This window comes from Caloenas nicobarica, chromosome 3, assembly GCF_036013445.1.
Source record: "Caloenas nicobarica isolate bCalNic1 chromosome 3, bCalNic1.hap1, whole genome shotgun sequence".
Taxonomy (NCBI): domain Eukaryota; kingdom Metazoa; phylum Chordata; class Aves; order Columbiformes; family Columbidae; genus Caloenas; species Caloenas nicobarica.
In genome coordinates, this window is record NC_088247.1 from 31,940,383 (window position 1) to 31,962,841 (window position 22,459).

Here is a 22,459-nt window from a genome sequence, read left to right on the forward strand (position 1 = left end):
ATTGCCAACCTGAACTGTTGTCATTTTTACTTAGACAACTAGGAATGAGGTTTGGCACAATGCTTAAAAGATTCATACAATTTTTCTTGCTGCTATTGGTTTAAGAGTGCTATCAAATTCACAGAGCAAGAATTAAGCAATGCAGGATACATTTCCTATTGCTAACGCTTATGGTTACTATAACCATGTTAAAAGAATTTTGTTGGTTCATGTGTTTTTAATGACACCCCTTTTTTAGGGATTTACAAGTAAGTTTTATGGAACAGTATGCATTATTAGGTAATTTCCAACCTTCAGCTACTTTCCCCATCTTAGATCCTTCAATCTCCTCACCTCTTCATTCACTAGCCAGATTTTCATTTAATCTCTAAGCACAGTAATTGCCTCAAGTTTCACTTTTCTATTTCCACCCTAGGCCTTCTTCAGGTTAACTTAGCTAACAGTGTTCTTGCCAAAGTCCAAAGATATTTGCGCTATTTCATCCTTTTGCATTTTGAGTTGTCGGTTTTCTTTTCTTTTCTTTTCTCTCCTCCACTTTAAGAAAAATAAGCCTGCCAACTCAAACACATCATTAATACTTGCAACTCCACAGAACCAGTCAAACACCCAGTCCTGCAGATTCTTTATGCATAAAATCTAAACTGCAGGCCTTTCAAGCGATCCTTACATTTCCACCCCATCCAGTGACTCTTCCTCTTCCAGGTTCACTTTCACGCAACGTTCTGCAATGAAGGAAAAGCAAAAATATTGCTGTGACTGTAACACATTCAGAAGACTACTGCCAGAAGTCACCCCTCTACCACCTCTAATGGCTACTCCCTCACACTTGAATCCAACAGCAGCTACTGTCACGGTCTAGGCCTGTCGAGGCCTACAACAATCTTTCCCCCCATCTGGAATATTGTGTCCAGTTCTGGGCCCCTCAGTTCAAGAAGGACAGGGAACTGCTGGAGAGAGTCCAGCGCAGGGCCACAAAGATGATGAAGGGAGTGGAGCATCTCCCTTATGAGGAAAGGCTGAGGGAGCTGGGGCTCTTTAGCTTGGAGGAGACTGAGGGGTGACCTCATCAATGTTTATAAATATGTAAAGGGTGAGTGTCACGAGGATGGAGCCAGGCTCTTCTCGGTGACAATCAATGATAAGACAAGGGGCAATGGGTGTAAACTGGAACACAGGAGGTTCCATTTAAATTTGAGAAGAAACTTCTTCTCAGTGAGGGTGACGGAACACTGGAACAGGCTGCCCAGGGAGGTTGTGGAGTCTCCTTCTCTGGAGACATTCAAAACCCGCCTGGACGCCTTCCTGTGTAACCTCATCTGGGTGTTCCTGCTACACTTTTTATTAAGCCTCATTTGTGCTTTCCTCTACATTTTGTCTTAAATGCAATTTCCAACCCCATAGCCTCCCTCAGAGTCCTCCTTCCTCCTCTCCTCTTCACACTGCCTACAAAAAAAGATTTAAGCAATGAACTGGTGTTACTGGGTTACCAGCCCCACCAGTGCTGCCCTGCCCAGTGCAGCCACCCGTTGTGATCCTGAACTCCATCAGGGAGCTCACAGAAACCACCGTGCCCAGCACCATCACATGCTGCAGCCACGTCCAACACCTGACTGACAGCTTACACAGTCAGCCAACCCATTTTAAGATCACGCTGCCAAATTACCAACATTAAAAAAAAAAAAAGCGCAGTAATAGGTATTACTTCAAGTTGCAAGCCTGAAACTGAAAAAAGGATTTAAACTCGCCACTTGAACATATAGTACCAGACCTCACCTGAACATACTTTCTTTTCTCCTAAATAGGCAGTAAACTTAAAACTTCTTTATTAGTCTTTTGGTGAGGCTCATCACTATGGTATGTGAGCAGGCCAAGAAGATCAAGTTGCTCATCTGTATTAAACAACAGTTGCTGCGGGATGAAAACAAGCAGGGCTTCAGTTTTACAGAAACCCAGCTGAGGTTTCTGTCTGGCAGAGACGATGTATTTGAAATAAGGCATGGATCCAGATCCCATTTGATCTGGCTCTTCCCAATGCATAGATTTCAGGTAAATTCAATAGCTCCTCTCACCGCACCATCGTGACACAAAGCTTTTCCCTCTGTGTGCTAACAGGATTAAATATCACATTTAAATTTTGTCAAACTCCACTCTGTTTTCTCCCTCCTCCCTTGAATTAGCAGATTACTGCTGAAGCAAGCAATGAGCACATGGCTTCTCCCACTCATTAACATCACGGACACGCTGTGGCACGGCTCCAAGCTCTGTTTTCCTGCAGAGGATCCAGCTCCTGTGGATGTGAACAATCTCCAGCGAGAGCTGAGCGCATCGGCCCATTTCCTCCCTTGGAAGGGAGTCTCCCAACTCACGCTCTGAACAAACACAGTCCTGGAGCCAGCCCATGGACAGTGTTTACAGAAATAGCAATGTCACTGATAGGAGAGTTTCAGATACTTTGGAACAAAGATAGTTTGGAAAAAAAAAAAGCAGCAGTATTTTTTTTTCATGAAAAAGGAGTAAATTAAGCATTAGTCAAATGTTGATACTTTTTTTAGTTGTTTTATATGGCGGCTTCTTTAAAAACCACATCTATTTTACTGTGGTTGAAGTAAATCTTATGCTGAACAAAGGAACTGAAAGGTACCAATTTAGCAACAGTTCTATATTTCCATCCCCACCTCTCCTCTTGCTGCCTAACTTACGCATGTACAAACGAGGAGCCCAAGCAGTGCCAATATAAAATAGAGTAACACTTTTTTGTTGTATTTTTTTGGATTTTTTTTTTTTAGGGCACTGAAATACTTTATATTTTCTAAAAGTTTGGGCAGCCTGAAGGCAGGAGTAGCTGTAGTATTTAGAAAGGTTCTGCACCATGTGCAATTCTTCATACATGCACTTTTACAACCCTGTTTAATTAGCATCAACCTTTCACCACTTAGCATGCTTCTAAGTATTAGTCTATTTTTATTTTATTTATTTATTTTAAGGAAGTGGAACAATACAGTGATCAAAAATAGTACATGAAAATAGTACATGCTGTACCCATACTTAAACAAATAAATACAGGCAACTATAATCCAAGAGTAGGATATATAAATATAAACTCTAAGCTTCACAAAGTTCATGAGAATTATAAATTTTGGGAAACCCAGTCCATCTGGTAATTGATCTTTCAGTTACCAACACAGGAGTAAAGCAGAAAGCTGCTCTCAGCATGCACTTTGCCTATGAATGAAACTTGTAAATCTTATAGTCAACGTGTAAGACAAGGCAAGCAGGCATAAGAGAAAAATCCACGTCGCAGTTTAACCTGGCAAGCAGCTAAACACACTGCCGTTCACTCACATTATTCTCAAACTAAATCCAAAACACAGCGCTGTAACATCTAGTAGGAAGAAAATCAAGTCTATCCCAGCTGAAATTAGAACAATGCATCATGGGGTTTTTTTTCTTGTTTCTACCTCATTCAGCCCTACAACCCAACTGCTGACTGTGACAGACATGGCTGGTAGGAAGCAGGAGGCAAAGAAGCATCAGTCAGAGCAAACATGGACATCCCAGCTGCATCCAAGAAGCAGGAAGAAACTCAAGGGTCAGCAGCAAAAGATAAGAGCAGAGACAGGTTCCGGCATATAATTTTTCTAAGTAAATGGCCTGGCAATGGAAATAATTTTTTTAGAAGTTTCCATACCTCCTCCCCCATGGAGGCTGCTAAATCGCATCCTGCTGCCATGCTCCGGGCTGTGAATCATCGTGCTAACCTGGAATGGTGCCACTCACCTCCAGAGCTTCTCCCCTGCTACAAAAATTAGCAGGCTACTTCTCACTAAAAGTAATTTGCAAGAAATTAAGCAGTTTCTTTCCCAAGTCTTACAACACTCAGTAATCTTAGAAGCAGAACAGGAAAAAAAAAAAAAAAAAAAAAAAAATCAAGTGACCGCCTACAGTTCTGGCTGTGCCCTTCCTGGCTAAAGATGAGAGCAGGCAGCTAGTATTTCAGATTGCTCGATGTAAGTGACCTCTCCAACTACCACCCCATATTAATTTCCTGACCAAGCTAAGCGAAAGCCTGCCAAATACTAAAGGGAGAAGAAAGGGACGTAAGCAGCTTGGGTACTTCCTTTCCGGAGATATTTTTGACCAGTGCTGCAATTCTGCAGGTCTTTTCTAAACAACTAACATGTTCAGGAGGGTTCAGCAATATCCTGATTTTACCTTCTGCACTAAATATAATTGTAATGAGATTAAAAAAGCCGTGGTGTCTTCCTTCTATCCTGACGTTTCTAGGTACAAAGATGGCCTCTTCAAAGTTGCAGCGACTGACATTTGCCTGCTCACAGCCCCATCGGGTTGTACAGGTGGCACTGACTGAAGCAACTGCAGGACAGTATCAGAAGCGATTCTGTCATCACCATTAGCCACTTCAGCAGAGGTCAAAAACCAAATTTAAGCAGCATGGTAACATATACACCCTTATTCATAACAGAAAATCTGTCCTGGTGCTGTTCATTCTAGTGCAGGAAACTTTGTTCTCAAGAGCCCAGCAACATGACACCTCTCGCCAACATAACAGGAATGTCAAGAGATGCTAAAACAGGAACCGAAGAGGAAGCTGAAAGTTAAGTTCTCATTTTAATTTTTAAAACAACAAAATCCACCATCCTAAAATTATAAATGTGGAAGTGAAGACCAAATTATGTTCAGTTTTACATCATGTGTCTTCAGATTCTTTAGAAAAGTAGAGAGTTGACACAAATTTTCTGGGGCAGAATTTACTGCAACAATAGTTATTTCTCTGACTGGATTTGAAAGCATACACCTGGTTTTCTAAAATGCAAATATTTTACTCTTATTCAGGTTAAAGTAAATGGAAATTTAAAATGAGCTCTGAAACAAATAGTAGAAAAACATAAAATATGCTAGCCTACAAGAATTACTGCATTCAACGTACATTAGATACCTTTTGGTTGGCTCAAAGAAACTTCCATCTCACCAGCTGACAGTTCTCTCCTAAGAGGAGAAAACATAAGGCAAAATGTTGGCAAAATGCAGTGAAATCAGAAAGATGATTTATTCCTTACAATGAAAATTAGAGGATTTATACCTTCAGATGTCCTTTTCAGTAAGCAACCAAAATTCAATGCAAACTATTTCTCACTATATGATGTATGTTACAACCCTGATTTAGTTCATGATGCAATTTTTAGCACATGCCGTTTCCACTCACCTCACATGACAGAACAGATTTGATGCAGCCGTGGAAACATCTTTAAAAAGTTAAAAATTACTTTTAAAGCAAAAATGCTGTATTCATACATTAGAAGTTGAACTGTGCGAGTTTTATTAGGAGCTACTGCATCTCTAGGAACAAAGATACTTCACCAATATCTAAAACAGATAGCAGACACTCTACAGGTGCCGTTAGGAGCATTTGACTGTTCTACAGCTTTCATGGAGGGGAATGCATATCTGCATATAACACCACCTCGTAACCCAATACACCTAGCAAGTGTAGTCTGCCACTGGTTTAGAAAGCTTCTCTGCAAGAGCAGCACTGACAGCGACACAACCAAGTCTAGTCACCCATGTCCCAAGACATCAGACAGCAAGTGCCCGAAGTTTGAGGGGCTTAAAGCACCAGATACCCTTCCTAGAAACATTTTAAACCTATTTAAGCTACAACAAATGAGTACATTTAGTCAAGAGAAGTCGTAGCAAATAAACACTTCTGAACACCAGGCAGACCATGTGCGCCTGAAGGTGAGCACCCAGGCAGGAATATGTAAAGCTTCAGCTCCGCTGCGCAAGCACTCTCACGAACATCAAACTGGCAGCTGGCAGTGGAAAAAAAAAAAACAACTAACCCACACGTATAACCACAGAAAGGCAGTAGACAGACACACTTAGAACTGGGTCCAGTTGACCCTACTGCAAGGAAGATGCTTTCCATACCTTTATTTTATGCTTGAAGCTTTTTGTCTGTGTCCTAACGAGAAACAGTTGCCCCTCTTCACTTCAACATACATCTACTTGGCAATATAAAGGCTAAACCAGTCTTAAATCAGCGATACTAACAAAAGATCCAAATCATTCCAAAAAAAGTCCTCATAAGCAGCAACTGCAAAAAGCCCAAGGTGAAAATGTGTTCGGTCTCAAATTTTAATTATTCAAACTCTGTACTGAAACGCTCATATTCTCCTTTTCCTAAAGCTACAAATTTAATTCCATTCAACTAACGTGGAAAACGGGCAGATCTTCCCATTGAGAAGGAAAAATGCTTATATTAGAAAACCTGCATATTATTTTTCAGTATGAGTTCACAGGTCCTTTACCATTGGACTCTTAACTCAGTATACTGACATGGAGGGAAGCATAACGTAAAAATAAGATCTTTTAACCACGTTGATATCTACAGTCAGTTCCACCCAGGAATAAAACATCTAACTTTCCAAGACAGCACCAGATATGTTCATATAACATATCTTTGTGATAGAAATGAAAAAAAGAACAACAAGGATTCTCTACAGATTTCCTCATATAAGACATGAAATCCTTCTGTGTAGATAGTTGCTATGGAGCAGACTTAAAAGGAAAAAGAGAGGAGATCAGACTTCTTGTTTACAGGTTTCCAATACGCTCCACTTGATCCATCTTGAAATTGAAACCCTTTAGCTTCCTCCCTTAAGCTGTCAGATGGCAGAGGACAAACACAGCGTTAGCAACTTTACAGAGCTCCCACATGTTCTACATACACCTAGAGGAAAAACTTCCACAGACAGGAGGGACAATATCATTTCAAAAAGAGTAAAAGCCATACTAAATCCTGAGAGACTTACTCAAGGGAAATGAGACTTACTCTGGGAATGAAATGCCAGATTAACTTTGAACACTGTCAACACTTCACCACAATGTATAATAACACTACATAGATTTATAAAAAAATATACTGTTTAGACATTCTCTGTTGAAATCCTGATTTTTCCAAGAACTTCTTACACAGGTTTTATCCAAACAGGTATGCCTGGCTATTTACAGAGTCGAGAAGAATAAGACAAAGACATTCAAGGTAGGATTCAACTCTCTGTAAAACATCTAAACCATTTAAAGACACATAAACTTCCCCTACAGTCAAAAAGCCTACAGAAAGATTCAGCTTATACTATAATAGACACTTTGGATGTAATTCAGGTACCTAGACATGTATCTGGTGTCAGTTTAAACATCCTGAGAGTTCCACCTCACTTCCAGTTGCCTCTGTTGTAAACCCTACAGGTCCCAGGTTGTATCCATTAGTATTACGCAATTTTTACTAATGGTTTAGAGATCCTAACTGGCACTAGGTTTAGGCAGGTGACCAGAGGACTGGTATCCAGGGCCTACTGACTCTACCAACTAAATTTTCACCAACTATGATGAGAGAAAGAACATAGAAACTTGGTGCAGAAGTATAAAACGTAAATGTTCTTCACCAGTCATGAACAGAATGCATCCTTGATTCTTTTGCCAAGTGACAAGAATATAGCTATCACTTGTAGAATAGTCTTAGGCTATTCATTATTGGGGTTTTGTTGCTACGTAAGAGATTTGGCCTTTGCAGTCACTTCTTTGGGGTCCCATCTTCTAAAGAAGGAGCCACATGTAATTTCTTGCCTAGATCCATGATTCACTTGCCAGAAGATTAGACTAGAATCTTTTTGCCAAAGTCTTCTATATAACCTGCCTGCATGAACTGTCTTAATTACCTTTTCTTTAATATGGTGCATAAAACCCACTCATACAGAACATGTTAGTTCTCCCACCCAGCCTGTGACCAGTCTGGTTCTGCCATATATTGCGTTTTTGCTGAACACGCACGGTGGGGTAGAAGTGACTATAGTATCCAGGATAATTCCAAGGTTTAGGAACTTAATGATGTAGTCTTACTAAAATAAGCACAAAGTTCCCTGCACAGACAAGAGATGCCTTTAAAGACCTCCAGAGGGAGATGCTGTCTAATTTTTTGCATTTAAATTGCTCAGAACATCCATCTTAGGCATCATTACTGGACACACCAGCATCTTGCCACAGCCTGAATACTCTACTCTCTGTCAGGTCAGGAATACAAAATTAAAAATTAAACAGGAGAGGAAACAAGACCTATGACAGATTTCAAATTCTGTGGCAGTTTTCTTGCTCTCTTTAGACTGCAATTTATTCAGCCCCTGCCCCCAATGCTACTGTTTGCTGTCATCCATCTATCTTTCTTTACCTGCTTACTGTTAGAACAAAGTGTAAAAATGCTGTTTCCCATTCTCCTAAAGGTTCTTATTGTCATGTACACCTGGAAAATCTAATGAACGCCCCAAACCATTTGCTCACGCCTGCTAGCAAACAGCCGAAACTGAAAAAATAGCATCTAATCTAATGTATTTGTGCTACTAGCAGCACCACAGGAAATTTGAAGGAAAAAAAAATACACTGGAGGGTATTAGCATAGACTTCTTTCCATTATTATTTGGTTCGTCCACCTTCTGGGATATTTTTCCAAGAGAAGAACATTAATCTCCTGGCTGTTAACCCAGAAACCCTCCTGACTGCATGCTGTCTACAGACCTTCACCAAGGCCAGACTTGGACAGAACTGCTAACTAACTTTTAAACACTGGAGAAAGCATTGTCCAGTCACTGTAACATTTACACCACACATGGTTCTCCTTTCCCATTTGTTTAACAAGCATCGGAATCATTCTGCTAATGTAGCTATAAACCCAGTTCTCACAGCTCAAAGATGACAGACGGTCTGCACAAGGAAACTACCCTGCTCCCAGTGCTTCTACAGCTATATTCATCACACAAAATTCACCCAGTAGTAAGAATATTTAAGAGAGTCACAAGATTCCCACGGAGAGAGAGCTGAGATCTCATCTGATTTCATTCCAAATCTACTGAAAACAGAGAAGAGCTTTTGCCAAGGCCATTTTGGCAAGTATTTTCACCAGTATCTTGGCTTGTCAGATTGCGTTTGGATTTTACTGGACTTATTTACTTGTTCGGTATGCTCCGAGAAGTAGAAACATTTGTTGCTGTAGAGAATTTGGCTTACTTTGAAGACCCGGAACAACACTTACAAATACAAATCAGTGACTGATTGACTAAGGAATTTGATCTATTACCCTCAGCTCATAGTGGTGGTGTATCCTGAAGTGTTAGAACTGATTTGTAGCTTAGCTGCTTCAGGTCTGAGACGAGACAACTCCCCAAACTCTCAAACAACACTTTTAACATGTTTTTTTTATATAGCCAAGTTCTACTCCTTTCAAAATTACCATCCAACACAAGCTGCAAGATGACCCTGAAGATCCTCTTTAGGAGTCAAAAGAGCACAAATACATTTTGTGACAAAACTGGCACTCTTTGCTGACTCTGTGGAGATAAATCCTAAAGGCCTGATTTTCAGAAGACAATGTATTTTTCACAAACAGAAAAATCAAATATAAACATACTCTAAATTTCTGATTTCTAAATGTGTATATATACATTTTGGTTGCATTCAAGATGAACAGTATCAACTTGCTTCCTAAGAGATACAAGTAGGCCACTGTATGACCTGTGCCCCTCTTCACTGTACCTTTCCAATATTTAATTCACTTCTAAGCTAACAGGAATACTTCTGGTTTTCTCTAGATAAAACAACAAAAAAATAAACCAAGAGAAGATAAAGAATCAATGCCTACCTCTCTCCACCCCGGGGAAACATACCACTCAATAATGATTCTTCATTGATAATTGTCGTTTTAAATCCATTCACCAATTTTTACTCCCTCTAATACATCTTATCTAGACTTTTACTATTTCAATTTTTTCCATCAGGATGTCTGGGTTGCCAAATCCAATACCCTGAAATACATCATAAAGGTTAGTGTTTGTATGAGGCTACTAATCTTCCTGACTTAATACGAAATAAAATAAAAAGATGACACAGCAGATGAGTTCCATTTCCCAGTATTCTTTACTCCACTCACCTACTTTGGTCCAAGTCCTCTTTCAATACTTCTGTCCAAAACCATATCAAGCTGACGGCCTATAAGCAGTTGTGCACTCTACTCAGTTAGGAACGAAATTGTGCCAGGACTTATCTGTAATCTGGAGTACTCTAATTTTAGATTAGCAGTCCACAGAGTTTCTCATATTACTCCTCTCTAACTCCTTGATGTAAATTATTTGCATCTTCTAAATTATGTCATATTTTAAAAGCGGTTGTTAAAACATCCTCCTGGCTTGCTAAAGTGGGAAGAACACCATCAACTTTTGTATCTGACTAAAAATCTAGCTTTGTAACCACATACCTGGCAAATCTATTGAGTACTGTTGTCTTTAGGCACTGCTCTATGACTTCTACCCGGAGCACCAACATTAAAGTGACTTTTGTTTCTAATAAAAATCTTTCTTTCTCTGACTGTCCAGCTATCCTCCCTCCATCCATGTAATTTTCTTACTAATTTTATATATTGCTTCATTATCCACTAATTTATATTCATGGAATAAAAGCTGACAGCCATCTATTTATAGATTTCTGGTGGCAGAAGGAAGGGAAAGAATATTTTTAAGAGCAGTTTCCACCTCTATTCTCAGACATTTTATCTTTGCTATCTCCCTTGCTTGTGGACTCTTCCACAACTATTAAGATTGTTTTAAGCCATTCCAAAGTGCTCCGCTTTTTCTGTTCATACTTCATCTTTCACCTTGTGTTATTCAAAAGCTTTCTACCTTTTGAATTTCCTCCTTTGAGAGAAAAAGACTCTATTCATCTGACCACATAGGGCCTTCTATAAGCCACGGTACCCATACCTGAGCTAGTTATCCTGGGCTGACTTTGAAGATAAAGGAGAGAAATAAGCATGTCAGCTGGGGACAAGTCATCCTCTTCCTAAATACATATCTAAAATAAATTATACAAGTTATCCTGTAAAAGAGTCTCTCCTTCTTTATTAACGTAAGCCTAAAACAGTCCATCTCAGACTTATTTAACTACAGCACAGCTGTAGTAAGTTCGGCAATATGAATCCTTTTCATAGGTATTTCCTACCAACTTTCAGGAACGATCCTGATCCTCACAGAGTATTCAAAGGTAATGACAACCACACAAACCCACTGCGGGACAAAGAAATTGCATTTCTAGCGTTTTCTCCCACATTAAAACACCACCATATTTACTTTCAGAATGTTAATTACTATTTGTTTCTTTGTGAAGAAGTTTAATTGCTCAGAAAATAAGCAAGTAACCATATTTGAGGTACTTAGCTGATTCACAGATACCTGTATTTATGTGACTTCCCAAATGGCTGCTATACCATTTCCAGGGTCACCTTTGGTCGGAGCTGTACACCTGCAGGGTCACAGCCTTGGGCCTCACCTAACAAGCTCTGCAGAATATGTACAACCATTTCCAATGTGTCTGACCCGTGTCTTTGATGTATTTGTGAAGATGCTGCTGTGCATACAAAACTCTTGGAGAAGGTTTAGCACACGGGACACTGTGCCAACCCTGCAGAGCCATTTGAGTGTTACTTCATGATCTTTTCCCCACTGCTTGTAGTTGGGTTCTTCCCCTGTAAGTCTGGGACCTAAGCTAGTTTCCTTCCCTTCACTGCTTTCCATGCATTACACAGAAGCTCCAATTACTGGCTATGATGTCTCAAAGGATATCACTATCCATACTAAAGACTAAAAGCCCTCACTGCAGGTACGGTTTCAAGGAGATACTAAGTACTGTTCTAAATGTGTCTCACATAGGCTTTCCATTATTTCACCACTTAGTTCAAGTTGTTAAAAAACCCATATGTTTTGAAAACACTTCAGGATGCTGATGATGAGCATTTATTGCTATAGAATTAATCACTGCTATAAATCCCAGCATTGCATCAGACATGCAGAAAAGATTTAAGGTTACATAGCTTTCAACAATCAAAACAGGAGCTTCACAGCCCGATCTAGCCTACATACATTAAATTGCTGAAACACTAATAAGATCTTTGCCCTAAAGGAACAGTAACATTTGTTCTTAATGTGAACAGACTAGATATTTAGTTGCTTTATTTTTTTTAAATCAATAATTTTCAAGCAAGACCTTTAGATGAGTACATATTCCATGGAATAATGTCATAAATAAAACACAGCTAGAATGCTTGAAACTAATTGTATTAAGAAATTCTAGAACACAAGGCTGGTTTACTGCGGTCAACATGCACATCAAGGCAACAGGTGGAAAAACAGACATTTGCACAGTCTCCCTTGCCTCTTTCGTCTCCTTCCTCACTACATGTACACGCGTGTGTGTATACACATGTACACACGCAAAAATACAGGGCAGAGTATATCAGCCTTGTATAATAGAATTTCTTGATAAAATTTGTTTCAAGCACATATACATATATGAAAATATATATAAAGGAACATAAAGGATATACATGTTGCTATGCAGACTGGTTAAAACCTGTCTGGAAGAAGTAAAATATTTTCACCATTCTGCAGAGGATAAAGCAGACAGTTTCCCCAGAAATGGCAGCACACGTCAGAAACGCGGCTATCAACTCTGCAGAGTCAACACTGCAATAAGAAAATATTAATCCTACTCTCAAAGTATACAGAAGGTGATGAGGGCAAAGGAAAAAAAAAAAAAAGTACTATAAACATTATTGTAAGAGGATCTCTGAACAGCCTATGGCCTTCACAAGACTGCACAAACTCTTCCCAAAGCTTTTACTACAGCAAAGTAGTTAGAAAGGTTGCTGACTGATCAGCCTTTTATTTCTGAAATAGAGCAAAAAAGTTTGAAAAGTTTGAAAAAGATAGAAAAAGTTTAAGCTGGTAATGGAGAATAGCATTACAGGACGACTGGATGTGAGAGTTAATACATGTATAGGCTGTGATGGCTTTGAAGACAAAAGCATGCAGTTTAAGTTGCATCTAATGAACAAAGGTGAGTCAGGGGAAAGCAAGGAGATGAGTGATCTGGTGAAAGCAAAGGGACAGGAGATCTACACAGCATCCTGGGCAGCTAAACGCAAATCCTCTGCACTTACACAAGGCAAGAAGAAAGAAAGGAGTGCAACGAAGAGGCTCAGAACTCCTGCACGCAGGCGCTGAAAGACCAACTGCTGACTGAAATACACCTGGATGCCCAGAACAGACTGCAAAAAACGCATCTCTGAGCAATATCCCTCTCTTCCACTGATGTTCTTGCCTCACTATAGGCAGAAGCTCTGGAGTTAATTTTCTATGCTCTGCATTATCAAAGGAGGTATGTATTTAATCAAAGGGCATACGGGGTGGGGGGGGGGAGAAAAAAAAAATCTTCAGCAACAAAGAAAAGTTACTGAAAATATCTCCAATTTACTCACAAGAAAAATCAAGTACCAATGACAGGAAGTCTGAATTGAGGCAAAATGCTGCCTATGCATATTAAATCAAGAGAAGCATTGTTAAATAAAAGAAGCTACGCTTACATCCACAGCTAAAAAGATGCCTCAAGCCATCATCTGGAAAAACACTATGTCACTGCACGGCACGTGGCTTCCTTCTCATATCCTTTGTTCGTTTGTTTGTTTCATAATAACTGTTTGAAGCTTTAGGAAAAAAAACAGAACGGTCTGCATATATCAGTACAAAAAAAAAAAAAAAGAATATGATTTCATGCATCTAAATTTATGAATTACTGCTTAAAGGGAAAAAAGTTATATGCCAAATTCAATTCGAAAAAATCATCCTTTCCAATTCAGATTTGTATCTTCTTTGTGTTTTTAAACAGAACAAGCACATTGTGTAACACCTATTTCACATATCATTAACAAAGAAAACTCTCCAAGAAGCGTGGCTGTTAAATGCTGTCACTTTTCAAGCAAAGAGTTAAAGCACGTATCTGTTCTGAGTGTGGCTGGAGTAGGAATGCCAGCTCAGTACTGAAAGCTTTCTATTCACACCATCAACTGTATTCTCCTCATAACAAGTGCATATGTAGGCAGATGGATTGTGCCTTTTCCAACAGCTGCCCCGTCATTTTAAAGATCATTTCCACTAACAGCATGCACGGGTAAGTAGTGCTGCTTGACTTTGCCCTTTTTCTTGCCTCCTTCCTGGCCAGCAGAGTCAAAAACAGGACTGCTCAGACGTGAACTGCTCTTCCCTTTCAAACAGGGCAAGGGAGGGAAGCGGCCCTTCTAGGAATACATCCATTAATTCAGTAGAGGGGTGAAGAGGGCTTGACTTGACCTACCCAAATATGGAAGCCAGGGCCTGAAAGCAAGAGGCTGCTTTCCGAGTGACCTCAACAAGTACCAGGTAAGACAACACAGACCAGCATTTAGGGTAACACAAGGCCAGCAGGCAGCTTCCACCACAGGCAGAAATTAAGGATCACTGCTCTAACGTTCTTCTGAAGTTTAGCCCTAGCGGGTTTTAAGAGGTAGCTGGCAGAAGGGCAAATTACGTGTCTGAAGCTGTTTTTCTGGAAGAAAACTCCTCGTGTGCATGTAGTGAGATTAGAGGCTGAATAAAGCAGTCCCAACATACTACTGCATTTTCCAAGAGGAAACACGCGGAACTTTGAGACAGTACGTAATTCAGGAAGAAGAGTAATAGAATGGGTATTGAAAGAATTTCCTGCCAAAGCACAAATATTATCAATATGTAAATCTTCACAGGAGGTACTTAATGCTTTTGATATTAAATACTCTGCCTATGCAAGTTCTCTCCTATTGCTCAGTCCTCTTGTTCCAATATATAGAAAGGTTTCCAGATGAGGAGACTATGTCAAGAATCCTCTGCCTAGATAGTGTTTCTCAAGTGTGTCCAAGTTTCATGAATTTAATTACAAGGTCACTTAGGAAGTTCTCTGGGTTGTCAATAAAGGCAGTTTTAAACTCAGAAAAGTTGCAGAAGCACTCACCTAAAAGCTTATTATGTGTTGAACCACACGTCTCTTTATTATTGTCGTACTTTGTCAACAGTAAAACCCGCCTCTATACCTCAGAAATACAACCTGACGTCAGTAATTCCTGTTTCTCTTTTGCCATAGATACTCACAAAAAATTCAGCTGCTTCTACAATGAACTTAAGCCCTAACTCTGACATCTACCTTGGCCTGAACTTGGTCAGTATGTCACTAAGTTTGCAATTCTTTTAAGCCAAATGTTGTATTCATATTGACTCTTCTGAGTTCATGACAAGCTTTTCAGAGTTTCTTAGATTTGCAAGAAAAGGCTTTTGGAAACCCCTGCCCATTTTATCTGCTCCCTCTGCTGTACTTAGGAACAACAACAACAACAAAATCGACCTAAAAACATGGCTTCATCAGTGTCTATCCTAACTTCAAATCCACATACCATCCAACCAAGCCATCACCTTTCAAGATATTTATAGCCAGACAAACAACTGGCCAAGAAGATGTGTCTTTTGTCTTCCTCCATTTTAATTAAGCAAACAACTCAAAGCCACCTGCACACACAGGCAGCTACTCCTAAGCCCAACCCTCTATCCTCCTGGTTTTCCTCTCACTCAACCCATTTGTCCCCTGACCACATTATCTGGATTCCACTTTGATGCCACTGTCTTCAATGAGATTGTAATCCCTCGTTGGGAGAGCTCATACCTTACTACTGACAGTGAAGCGTGCAACATGATGTACGGTGCTAATCCTAACAGGAGCCTTCAAGCACTACTGAAATACAATATACTATGAATCTATGGCAAATGTACAAGTCTACACGAAAAACTATCTGCAAAGCATGGATTAGTGACATTTCCTCAAACACAGAGTATGCTTTCTTGACATTGCAGATACTGTGTTAGCTACCTACATGTCAATGATGTTTTATAAGAATGCTGACCAGGACATAAGCTCCTTTAAAAAAAAGTCAGAAACTCCAGGGAATCTTAGGTTATCTGCATCTTAGGTGAAATGTAACGGGAAAGATTAATGTTTAGATTATGTCCTCTCACATTTTTATATGAACATACACAGGTATTTGAGAGAGAAGGGTACTGGTAACACAAAAAAACAAGTTAACAACAAAACTCTCTTTACCAAAGGCTACGTATTTAACATATATATCAAGATGATGCATATCTTCTCTCAAGAGTGAATACACTAGTGCTTTCCGTATCAACTTAAATCAGTTATGTGCTCCAACCTCGCTGCTCTTTTTCTGGCGTGATAACAATCATTGTTAATCTGATAACAGAAGCTGTTCTCTATGTCCTGGGGTCATATTTAAGCACAGGGGTCCACCCACACATAAAACTAGTTGGCAGGGCTGGAGTCTTGAAATGGTCTCAACTGACTTCTAGAAAAGTATGAATCAGCTTTTAGCACTTCCGCCTCTGTTTTTTTTTTTTGAAAGGGAGGAAGGAAGGAGAACGAAAGGAAAGGGAGAAGGAGGAGGATCACTGAACCTCAAACAGCTGAGATGCTGTGATATGTCAGAGGTGAACTCAGTTGCATGAAATCTCCCTGACCTCCCCATCATTTTGCATGGTTGGGCCTCTTCCAGGAATTTTTTAATTTTTTTCCATGGTTGCTATAATTGGTACGTTTCTAGTTTCCACAACTCCTGTAAGTGATTGCTTCCTATAAAGCTTAGGATTTCAAATTCTAAATGAACCATTGCAGAGATGCTAAATGTGTGTGATAATCTTGTAAAAACTTTGTAGCAGAGTCTAGAAACGAAGCCAAGCAAGCTGCACAAAACCTCACCTTTGAAAACTTAGAATTGAGTTCGCAGTTAAAAATACAACTTAATTGATTTCATTTTTGCTCTTTTTTTCTACCAGAGACTGGGTGACTTCTAGATATTCAGACAGACATCACAAGAAAGATTAAGCAGCACGTGGGAAAGTTTGGCCTAAATTCATATGTCTGTGATACACCAAATAGAAGTTTTAAACAGACAACTATGCTTTAGGTGTCAAACATTTCTTGACGTCTGTGGCAGTTGGCAGCTGCAAACATCCGACTGAAAGCCCCATCTGCTGCTTCACAGCTTCCAGTCGAGGATGTTTACAGTCGCTCACTGTCAACAGCAATACACATTCCTCAGCTGTTTACTTTATGTTATTAACATGCAGAGGCCTCCAAGCAGGTTAGTCAAGATCGCTACAACTTCTGTTGCTGTGTTGCTGCCCGCAGATGTACACGGGACTGTCTTCATAAGTATTTACACATGAAAGAAAGTACAACTTCCAGAGGAACATTTGCAAACAGCCAAGCATATTTTCTGTTCAAGCATTACACCTCCAGAATTATGTTGCCTATTTTACATCCGCTAAAAAATAAAATAAAGACGTATGAAAAGAGCAACTTGCTTCCAGCATTGCATTAGTTTTGTTCTCCAGGAGACTAGAGCAATCCTGTCACATTCATGACAAAAACTGCTCTACTCCACAACTAAGTTCACTTATCAGCAGCACAGTGACTAAAGATAGCAAACGGCACAAAAATAGAACCAAACCGTTTCCAAGGGTATTTCACTACAATGTCTGGGATGGCTTCCTTCCCCACAGAAAAGTGGATGCGAGGGAATTATCTGATATTAGAAGTTAATTTATGCAACATTTGCTTCCAAATAAAACTGTGGAAAAAAAACCACCCAGCCCACAGGGGATTGTGGAGAAGAGGGAGGAAGTGGCACAGCAAGCTCTGCAAAGGCTTCAATAAAGTTCAAACCTGTTGGAAGATTTCTACAAATTATCTGAGCTAACCAGTTGCTGCTACCCTTCACATAGTTGTCAGAACGGCATTTCTCACCAAATGAAAAAGCCAAAAAGATTGGGCATAATAATATCCTAGTTGTACAGTTCTGCTGTTTGTTTTTCGTTCTATCTCCTGTTTCCTTATTAAGTTAATGATGGGGAAAATTAAAGATTAATCACTCAACCATTTTTCTGAAGTCATATGAAACCACAGCAGGCAAGCAGAGTGATTATATCACTCTAATTAGAAGGTGTTTTTTCCTTGAAAAACTTTCTTGTCCCCAAATGAAATTACCGCACTGTAAACCGAGCAGGCTATGAAAAGACCATAGCTGGAACGCAGAAGCCTGCAGCGCATTCACTCAAACTGATAAGTGTAAAGGATCTCTATAAATCACTTTCAAAACTCAGGATTATATTTTCTATACTAAGGTTAAGAAAATTAATCTTTCAGGCAGCAGGTGAAAACAAGCAGAATTATGTTGGGGCCTTTCCCTTTATTCAGTACCAACTCTGAGCTATTAAAGCTTCCTAGGGAACCACGTTTTCTCAATGGGTCAAGTCACTAAGGAAACAAAGCGAACTTTATCAGTGCCGCACAACTCCACATTCCAGGAATTCCTAGCACTTGGCATCTATATACCACGCCAGAGCCACTGGATCCACTTGCCCTCTCCTTAGCAGAGCTACCACAACAAGCTATGAAACTCACAGCAAGGTGCCTGACTTCACAGAGTTGCCAATACAAGGAGGTACTGACATCCCTGCGTGAGGTCTACTGAAGGACACGAGGGTAAGAAAATGTATTTCCTTATAATGATGCTTTTGAAGAAGAGCAAAAAAAAAAAAGAGTTCCTCTTCTGGCAACCTCTATCTTGTTTATCACAAGCCAGCTAAGAAAAACACAAAAAAGTCAATCTGTACGGATTGTAAAAAAAAAAAAAAAAGGGCAACAAAAAATTCTTAGATCTCTAGTTGCAGAATGAAAATATTTCAGTTTAATTACACCTGGTCATGAAAGAAAAACTACAGAAACTAGCCTTTTATTTGTAAGTGTACCGGCCTAAAATCTACAACTTAAAGTGGGAAAAAAGTAGGGAGATTACAAAATCCTACTACTTTGAATTAATTAGATGAAGGACATTACATCAGCAACAATGTGCAATTCCACTCCATGTATGGCTTCCTTTCCGCTTTTAAAAGACATCAGACATTATATCTGTATGAAAGTCAAGGCAAGGTCAGTCTAAAACTGTGAGGCATTTTGTTACACGGTATGGCAAGAGAATGCAATCAGCTATCTTTACTGCTCTGGTTTTTTAATTTGTACAGTATTCTTACAGAGGTGTTTAGGCATAAAGTGCACAAGCCTCAAATATCAATACACACTGATCCTGACAATGTTTTGAACAAATACGGGTAAGAAAAAAGGAACAACAGTCTAACTTTTCAATGTTTTCATGAATTAATAGTTCGTGTCACAGAAGGAAAAAGGGAAGAAGTGGTGGTACTGAATCACTGTTCAGTTAAATAAAATCCAACTGTTTTCCTCTCACTCTCCTGAAATTTCCAAGCCAAACGAGAGAAAAAAGAAAAAAAAAAAAAAAAAAAGGGAAAAAATAAGGCAAAAAAGCAACTAAAACAAGATTTTCCAAATGCTTCCAGAATTCAAAAACAGGGCCTCTACATTTTCCATTACCTTTCATACAGATGAAGTGATATGCAAACTCAGACAGGTAAATTAGTTTTTAATTGTGTTAGAATAACACTGGAATACCAGCAGATAAAAATGAAAATTCAAAGCTGCATAGAACCTGAAAAAACTTAACTGATGGCAGTTGTTTCCTAACTTGCTTTGTAGTGTCAAAAACTTTAAGATCATCATTAAATATGGGAAAAAATTATTCCTCCTCTTCCTGTCATTGACAGCATAGGAAGATTAAGCACATATTACTTATATGAACTCAAGTTCACAGCTGTTATGATACTGCATGAGTATCTCCAACTGTTGCCGATGAATCTGATTCTCCCAACTGCATCTGAACTCACGCTAAAATTCCTGAGGAAGCAGAATTTCCCTGCACTGAGTAGGCAGTTACAGACCACCAGCTGAAATTACACACAGAATAAGATACAGAACACCAAACATTTAGGAATGAGACATCAAAAATATTGGCAAAAGTATGAACAATGTGTAGTGCGTTTTCTTGAGCCTCTTCCCAAGAGTCTCCTCCTGATATCTGATCACTGGGGACCTCAATCAACTTTCAGTCCATCTAGGTGAATGAATACCATGGTGCACCTCAGAAGAAATATATCTGGAGAAAAAACAATAACTTACTTCTTGGGTACCAGCTGATCCTACTTCAGTCCCCTTCACCCAAGATACCCACACCTCTGGAGAGAATTGCATTCTTCAGTTGCCAAAGACTGCTCCTCAGATTTCCAGGAATCTGTAATGCACACATCAACAGAAGTTATTGTAATTCCAGAAGTTCAGTAGTTCAGATCACATAGTTCTGATTATTAGGACTGTCTGCAAGAAGTCAGATGGCTTTTAAAAACCATTATTAAACCATGTCCTTTTCTGGTGTAGTCATTTAAAACTCAGAATGTATTTAAAGTGACGCATTACTCCTGAACGCAGCTCTCTCAATTAGAGGAGATAAAGGTTAACTGCTAAGGCAGCGTAAGTATTCAAAACCTATATTGAAGTAGTTAAATTTCCCAGAGACAGGCTTAACAACTTTTCTTATTTATTGTCTTAAGAAACGTACAGATTACATAACCAAAACCAACCATATAATAAATCTGAGATTGAGCATCACTTCAGAAAGCAAAATCCCCAGGCGCCTCCTAGTTAAGCCTTTAAGATGGAGAAGGAATTTATTCACACGATCGTTCTGGATGAAAAGGGACATACAGAACCCCATTGCAGATGGATGGACGGACAGACACACAAGTCAGAACCAGACTATTAGAAGAAAATCAAAGAAATAGAGAGATATTAAGAAGAGAAGAGCATGGAAACAACACGACAAGGAGAACTAAAGTAAACCAACCTCAAGAAGGAGAAGAAAACACACATGACAGTACTGAAATCGCAGTTATGAGTACACCATAAAACCAAAAGAAATGCAGTAAGTAGGGCTTATTAACTGAAATATATCTACTCAAAATATATTATTTATCGATTTGCACTCCTGACACCTTTTGAAGGTACCTGAACCAGTTCTGTACGTGAATACATGAAATGAGGATGCCTTTGACAAACAGATCTTCTCTGTCAATCAACCAGCTCCAGCAACAAGTGAAAGTTAAGGATGGATATCAGTGATATTTATGCTCTGCTAGAGAATAAGCGAACAATACTTTTATTTTGTATAGTGTTTACGACTCCACATTTCAGAGTCACGAGGGCATCACTGTGATGCCCACAAACCTTCAGTACTGGCCAGAAAGGAAAGTGCAACAGGCTCAGCTGTCCTTCCTGGTCCACTGGCAGAAGCGAGTGACATCCAGGGGGTTCAGAGCATCACTCTGCTCGCTGGCAGAGCCGAGCACTGTGCCCGCTGCTGTTCCACCGCAGAGCCAAGCAGGTGACCAGCCCAAAGCTGTGCCTAAGTAAGCATCGCTGTGTCAGTTCCCAGCACAGAACGCTTAAGTCAGTAGTTTTCCATTTCAGATAAATACGAAGACCATGTACTGGGTCAACACAAGAATAAAGAGTGTATATTGGACAACAAAACAGCCTCAATGGCAATAACACCTCATGGTTATTTGGGAGAAGTGTGACCCAAGAGAGCTCAACATATCAGATCCCAAGCTTAGTAAAGAACATTTACTTAAATTTAACAGGGCGAACACCTATGGTAGACAACTTATTCAACCTTATTGTCCCTATTTAAAGGGAATGCAAAATACAGCTGCAGTGAGAACAAGCTTTTGGCACAAGGGACATGGGCAGCAGGTAGTCCATATCCAAGATCCCTGCACACAGGAGCAAACATATGTTTGGGCTGACCAGAATCATCTTCAAACACAAAACTTGGCCGCGACATCCCCCAATAATTTCTAGGATGGTTTCATCCTGTATTTTGCAAACTGCCTACTAACTCATATTTCTTATGTCCTTTATTCAAGACACGTAATTTTCTCACAAGTCACATCTCTAGGGAATGTATTTTATACCCTGCTGTACTCCTGAAGAAAAGCAGGGACCTGAACTCTGATCACTGTGTTGGTGCGGTGAACCACACCTCACATGCTGCAAGTTTACCCTCATATTTCTGATTTCAGGGTCAGGTCATCAATGCAGGAATCAGTTCTGCTTGCCCATAGCCAGGACACAGCACCCATCCCAACTCCCTTGCAAACACAGGGAAGGTCATTTCTCTCTTTCCATCACTTCTCTCGTACAGAGCTCAAACACACAATCGGGACATAAAGACTCTCAGAATAATTGGAACAATCATAATGTTTATCTTTCATCTCCAATAAATCAAAAAAAATACAGCCTCAGACCACAAAACTTTTTACTTAGTGCGCTCCATAGTGAACTGCAGAAGCCCCAGATGCTGCAGAAGAGTCTGCAAGGCTGCTGCTTACACCTTCTTGCCCATGAGGTTGTACAATGTATTGATTACTCTTGTCCCAAAGGTACTTGAACGTTTCTAGAAATTGGTGCTAGATGCAAGAGACCTTCTGGGTGCTATGTTAAGCAACACATCCAGTAGAAG

At 39.7% G+C, this 22,459-nt stretch overlaps 1 long non-coding RNA gene across 3 annotated transcripts in view; it reads right to left on the reverse strand.

Annotated features, from left to right (window-relative positions):
* Positions 1-22,459, reverse strand: part of LOC135986607 (uncharacterized) — a 41,801-nt gene that overhangs the window by 13,713 nt on the left and 5,629 nt on the right. The window contains exons 2-3 of one of the 3 annotated variants that reach the window (XR_010605905.1): positions 20,062-20,173; positions 4,958-5,007 (exon numbers count right to left, since the gene is read on the reverse strand). This is a non-coding gene — a long non-coding RNA (uncharacterized LOC135986607). Of the gene's footprint in view, positions 1-4,948; positions 5,008-20,061; positions 20,174-22,459 lie in introns of all 3 variants that reach the window. The other 2 variants (XR_010605907.1, XR_010605906.1) reach the window with 2 other exon arrangements.